Source organism: Canis aureus, chromosome 23 (genome assembly GCF_053574225.1).
Source record: "Canis aureus isolate CA01 chromosome 23, VMU_Caureus_v.1.0, whole genome shotgun sequence".
Classification (NCBI taxonomy): domain Eukaryota; kingdom Metazoa; phylum Chordata; class Mammalia; order Carnivora; family Canidae; genus Canis; species Canis aureus.
In genome coordinates, this window is record NC_135633.1 from 42,964,857 (window position 1) to 42,971,825 (window position 6,969).

Sequence of the window (6,969 nt, forward strand, 5' to 3'; positions counted from 1 at the left end):
ATCCTCTTACGAGAGACATATATTAAATGTAATTATACTTTACAAAACTTTCAAACTTTCAAGAACAGCTGTGTTAAGTGCTTAAAATAAAGTGTCTCCTATATGCCTGGCATCGTGCTATATACAAAGCCCAAAGAAAGGTACATTAGAAGCAATTTCTGCCCTAAGTAGCTCACAGTATAGGGGGAAAAAATGCAATATAAAAATTACCATAAAATATAAATTATAAAACGCACTATGTTCAAGTGATTGATTCTGCTTAAGAGTGGCATGTGGAAGAAGATTACATATGCCTAGAATCCAAACTGAAAAATGAGTCCTGCATTTCAGATACCATTGATGTGGAATCATAGACACCTAGTCATCTCATCTACATATCAGATTAGCAACATTCTGGACATATCTCAGTGTCAAAGTATTTCTCAAGAAAAATGTATTTTCAAGATCTTCACATATCTGTTGGAAAAGAGGGAAGTATGCAGCTACATAAAAAGTGCTACCATTTGCTGGTACTAACATTCTGCTGAGCTTCATGCTAAGACATAGGACTGTAAATAATTCTCACAGCTGGCCTACAGTGTTGACATTAGTATTTTCCCCAGTCTTCTGATGAAGAAACTGAGTTTTGGAGATAATCCTTCGCTTGCTAGATCAAGTGTCAGGCAGTGACAGAGCTGGGGTTTAAACCTAGGTCTCCCTCCCTCAGAGTCTCAGCTACTTCCTGCTATGCTTTGCCACCTAGAAAGATTTTCTTCATCCCCTCCCAGCTCTGTCTTTTGTTTATTGTAGTATTTCTTTGGTAGAATTTTTCTGGGTGCTTTACATTTACATCATTTCATATTTACTCCTGCCAAGTGCTCAGCTGGAGACACAGACAAAAGCAAAACCTCCATTCCTAGAGGAAGTCATTTAAACCAATCCCAACACCATGTGATTAGAAAACATGACCCTACTGGTTATCAGGTGCTCCAGAGCTTGTCTTTCATTTGATAACTGAAACCCATCAGGAGCACCTACTTATTCCAGCTACTGGAGGCACACAAACTTAAAGAGATGGCCTCTCACCTCAAGGGGCAGAGAAGGCTTCTTGGAAAAGGAGGCACTTGCATGGAATCCAGGAAGGTGAGGAGAAACTGGGTAAAGTTGGGAGTGTGTTGTGAGGACATTTGAGGCAGAAAGATAGCAATGTGTGAAGGCCCTGAAGAAAAAGTCTCTGCCAAAAACAGGAGAACCATGCCTAGATTAATATTAATTTTCCTAACTCGTTATATAAGTGCTGAGCATAGGGTTAAGAAAACTGGCTTTAGCATTAGGCAGATCTGGTTTCAAACTTGGCTCTCTGTACCTTGATCCCTCACCTATAAAATGGGGATAATACCTATTGTGAGGAATGAATGAAACCACAGAGTTTAACAATGGTAAGCATTTTTTGTGTTGTTATTGGCACTTCTATAGCACTGGGTGACAGAAGAGACCATTACCATCCAATTAGGGACTTATATTATACGTTGTTTCAAGCCATAAAATACTATTGCAGAATCCCCCTCATAGTCTCCAAGGGAGGATATGGATCAGCACTGTTTATGGTATGAGAGCCATAATTCTCCTGTGATCAGGCCAGACACATCTATGAACAACGCATACAGGAGCAAGCAGTAACTGACATCCAGTTTTGCTGTGTTTTCTAAGAATTATAATGGCCTCAGCTTCCTTCCTTCCTCTCAGTGAGCTTGAGCAGAACAAAAACAGAATTTATTTCATTGTACTGCCAACACTTCATTTCATTTCCCTGGAATAATTCTCTGGGCACATCCTTGGCTGTTTCTTATTTGTCAGTCCTCTCCCAGTGCAGCTTAGGAGATCTTAGAGGAGAGAAGCCAAATCAATATTTGAGCTTTATGTGGGCCCTGAAAAAGCCCTGAATACACAGCTGAGGCCCAAAGCTTCCTTGAACACAGCCCTGTCCCAGGAGTAGGCTCCTGACCTGGAAGTGAGGCAGGGTGGCAAAGGCTACTCCACTGTGGTTTGCGCAGGACCCCAGAAGACACCAGATGCCTGGCACTCAGAGGTTATACAATGGCTGTCTCGTATTGACCACTACTGCCATACCCTCTTGACATCTGCAACTGCCCTGTCACTCTGAAGTGGGAGTCAGTGGGCCTGAGTTCTAGTCTTAGCTCTGCTGTGTGACTTTAAGAAAATCGTTGACTTCTCTGATCTGTTTTCTTGCCTGAAAATGGGCCAATTGGCCTGGTGGGTCTCATTCTGTGCTATTTAGAAAAATAAGAATGTTCTTTTTCATTATTTTAATAGCAATGTACTCATTCAATAAGTTATCCATGCATTCCATGAACATTAATTGCATACTTACACATACCAGGCCCTCTGCTGGGGATACTACTGAAAACAATGTATTTCATGGACTTTGCCACTCTTGCTGTCTTGCTTAAGAGTATGGACACAACACAATTACCTAATTGCAAATGTTATGAGTTAATATAAGGCAAGAAGGAAGTAATAGTAACTCTTTCCTACCCTTCTTAAAGCAGAACAGGCTTGGAGGCTTGCGCAGAGCATTGAGCAGTGTGCACAGGCTCATGAAGATGAAGTGGGTATGTTTAGATAGGCACAACATAAGGAGAGTCACTGAGATCCTAAAGAGACTTGAAACTCTCCACATGAAGGACTATAGAAGTATAATCAGAGAAGACCTGGTAGAGGGGATAGAAATTTTTTAAAAGTCTTCAAATAATTAAAGGATTATTACATGGAAGAAAGATTAAACTTGTTCTATGTGGTCTCACAGAGTAAAATTGTTACTGGTGACTGGAAGCTGGAGGGGAATGGATTTGGCTCAAAATAAGAAATCTCACAAACTAAATATATAACAGAATAGTCTGTTTCAGGAGGTGGTGAGTTCCCTGTCACTGAAAGTGTTGAAGCCAATGCTAGACAGATGACCGTAAAGGCAAAGCACACTTCACTGTAGTGAGTATCTAGACAAAGAGTCAGTGGTCCATCCACAGTGAGTGAACGAAGGAGTAAAGTAATCAATGTACCAAGGCCCAGAACACATACTGGTGCTTTGCCAGTGGGGCTGAAAAAAATTACCTGTAAAATTCTTCCCATTCTGAGAATCTAGAATTCTATAGATCTATGGTTCTAGTAGAAGTTTGCTGGGTGAAGAGGGATTTGAGGAAAATAAAGGAAGTTCCCATCATACCAGATCTTTCACATCTGCTTGAAATTGCAAAGGCTCTCAATTTCTGACTGTGAAATGGGAGCAATAATACTTGTATCATAAGGTGTGTTTTTTAAAGACAGAAGAGAAGTCCTTAATATAGTGGGCTTAAATGAATGTATCCGTGCAAAGCATTTAGAATAGTGCCCGGTAGATATTCATTTTAGCTTTGGGTAATGAGATTTCGTTCCTTTTACACTCAGAGACTTCTTTAGGGGAACAGCATGTTAACATGGTCGTTATATGAACCCTGAGAGAACTGGTTGGGGAAGGAGAAGGAGTGAAAGCTTGAATTCTCGAACTGATTGAACTTGAGATAGCTGAAAAGTCCCAGACAAAAGAAGTGTCCCTAAATCGGAACAGACAGGGAAACTACAGGAGCTTGGGCAGAGATGAGGAGAAATAGGAAAGAGAAAAATAAATGCAAGTTACCAAAGCAATCTCCTGAGTGTGGACTAAGTGGACTGAGCTAATGGACTGTACCTCAAAGATGTCTCTCCAATCTTTTTCTCCTCTTGAATTGCAGGGCTGCTGTCCTGAGGACAGAGAGAAAAAACACAGGTTAAACCAATGAAGCAGGAGCCAGAGCAAGCAGGCAGGGTCAACACTAAAGGTAGGAACCTAGAATGATTTCCTGAGGGGTTAGAGAGCATATAGCTGCAGACCCATGTTGCTTGGTGAAAAAGGGAGAAAAAAAAAGTGTTAAGCTGATTCAAACTACAGAAAAGTCTTCCACTTGGTGCCACTTGCCTGCTTCCGCCCATCCTCCACATTGGTTAGTAGAATGGATTTGCAGGAAAACAAAGCTGATTATGTCTGCTTAAAAACTCTAATGAGCTCCCCATGACTGTAAGATACATTAGATGCCTTAGCTCCGGCCAGCCCAGGACCACTTCCTGGGCTTCATCTTCTCCCTTTTTGCCACATATCACAGCATGCTCCCATCATGTGAGGCATTCCATCATCAGACCCTTTTTGGTCTTCCTGCCTTTAACATGTTCCATTCTCTCCACCTGGCTTCTGCCCCACACAAACCCATCTTCTTCTTTCTTCTTTCCTTAAGACCTCATTTGGGAAGCCTTTGTCCAACACCTCCAGCACCTGAGTCCAACTTGAAGCCTCACTAGAGTTCGTTTTTCCCAGTGTTCTTCAAATTGTTACAGAGTTTTTAGAGTGAAGCCAGAGTCCCACTCCCCTAATTTGGTAATGATATCTTCAAAGACAAGGGAGTATATCATTACATCCCAAGTGTCCAGTGCGTGCCTGGCACTTAGTAGGTATACTATAGATATTTGTCAAACGTTCAAACTGAACTTCTTGGAAGCAAGACTCTTTATAAACAAAATAAGATTGCTTGCATATCTGCTATAATTTGTCATCTCTTTTATTTATCTTTTCTCTCTCTCTACCTTTTTCTGTTCTTTGTACATCTGTACACTTATTTCAGCTTCACCAGACACTTATTCATCTCTTTTGATTTAATTTATCCCTCAAAAGATCTACTGTGCATGGGCATCTCGGCTACAGAGCCTCTCCTTCATAAATATCTGCTAGATAGTTTTACGGTTTGGATGCCTTCAACATTTTAACAGAAAATGCTTAAGAAGACTGCTCAATAAGCTGCATCATTTGCTCACACTCAAAAGGGACTGAGATGTGTCCATCAATAACAACTCACATTGCATTAAAATATAGATTAAAACACATAAAAGTAAAATAAACTTCATTTAGACTTAATAAAATTTAATGCATTTTTCAAGAGGGCCAAATATTTTCAAAGGTGGACACTTTCAGAAAAAGCTATCCTGACAAGGAAATGTCCCTCTGGAGGTTTGTTATTGGGATTCAGGATTGGTTAATGGCTTTGTTCTCATCATTTCATGATTTAATGTGCTAAAACTGACAGCTTTATCTCTGGATTTTTCAGATGGGCAGCAGCACTTCCTTAAAGGGAGGAAAAGGCACAGACACATCCTAGCGCCGAAGGAGGACCTGTGTCTTGAGGCACTGTGCCTTAATTGCAAACTTATGTTAATGAGAGAAGCAGGACAGATGGGTGTGGGGTGGAAGAAAGGAGAGCTTGTACACCATTCAGACCAAATTCACTCTCACCTAATTGAAAAGCAGAGCTGTTTCTGGCTTCCCTTAGCACTCAGCCCGGATGATCCAACATGTGGATTCCCTATTAACTGTTTCTGCCTGTGATTTTTGTGAATTAAGAGAGGAGCTGACTATGTTTTTCACCACATTAATAGCAGGGAAACATATGATGAAGTGCCATGCTCTTTTCTAGGACCAGCTGCACTTCCAGCCAGACTCTGGATGGAGAGGCCCACATGACCTCAGATTACTCAACTGTCTCTCCCCCACTGACAGTGAGTGTCACTGTGACCAGCAGCTCCCTGCTGGCCTGGGGCCCAATCATGGTCATGACCACACTGGTGACTGGGCAGAGAGATAAGTGTAGGCTTCACAAGCCACTGGGTAGATTTTCCAGGAAGAGAGAACTACTTGAATTCCTAGCCTCACTGACGTTTTTCTTAATGTTAAGCTGCACAGGAAGCTTCTTCAAATCATTCCTAAGGCTTTAAAAGGATAGCACTGCAATTCTAAGAAGCATCTCTGGCCTGTTATAGCACCTGTACAGGCGTAACAGTATTAGGTCAGTGAAAAAAGAAAGAGAAAGACACATAGGAGTCTGATGGCACATATCTCAGTAGTTTTCTCATGCTTCCTCTTATTTCTGGCAGATCATAATGCCTCATGACTCCAGGATGTTGCAGCAAGGTTTTATTTTTCCTTAACAATGTGGACATCTATGTGCACTCAACTGTGTGTATGAATGTATATGCAAATGTATATACATGCACTCATATGCCCATGAGTATCTCTACAATGACATCCAAGTCAAGGATCATTCCAAAAGTTGTATAATCCCCCCCCACCCCCCCAAATATTTCTATGGATTGGAATTACATTGTGACATCATCTACTTCAGGGACCGCAGCTGGGTTTAACCACAAGGACCACTCAGATATTTGACACTTGCTCCCCACAGACAACTCTACCACCCTGTCATACTTGTCACTGTAAAACCTGAATAAGGAGGTGGAGTCTGAGCACTCCTCTTCATCTTTCTTGCAATTCTGGTCTCACATAATGTGGAAGATGAGGCTGAAGTTTCTAGAGACAGGCAAGTATACAAATTTGCTAGGGCTACCATGACAAAATACTATAGACTGGGTAGCATAAACAATAGAAACTTATTTTCTCATAGTTCTGGAGGCTGGAAGTCCAAAATCAAGATATTAATAGGTATGTTTCCTCCTGACGCCTCTCTCCCCACCTTGTAGAAGGCCACCTTTCCCTGTGTGAAAACACAGCCTTTTCTCTCTGTGTGCAGCCTTGATGCCTCTACTTCTTCTTATAAGGACACTGGTCATATGGGGATATAGGTCCACTCTAAAGGCCTCATTTTAACTTTATCACTTCTTTATTTTTAAGATTTTATTATTTATTTATTTGTTTGTTTGTTTGTTTATTTATGAGAGAGAGCGCATGTGGAGGAAGGGGCAGAGGAGGGAAAGAAAGACAGAATCTCTCAAGCAACTCTGTGCTGAGCACAGAGCCTCATGTGGGTTTCGATCCCACAACCCTGAGATCATGACCTGAGCTGAACCAAGAGTCGGATGCTCAACCGATTGAGCCACCCAAGTGCCGTCTTAACC

General features: G+C 41.5%; 1 long non-coding RNA gene across 1 annotated transcript in view; it reads right to left on the reverse strand.

The window, feature by feature from the left end:
* Positions 1-3,778, reverse strand: part of LOC144295503 (uncharacterized) — a 34,491-nt gene extending 30,713 nt beyond the window's left edge. Inside the window, exon 1 of the long non-coding RNA XR_013362635.1 lies at positions 3,674-3,778. This is a non-coding gene — a long non-coding RNA (uncharacterized LOC144295503). The remainder of the gene's footprint in view (positions 1-3,673) is intronic.
* Positions 3,779-6,969: the final 3,191 nt, after the last annotated feature.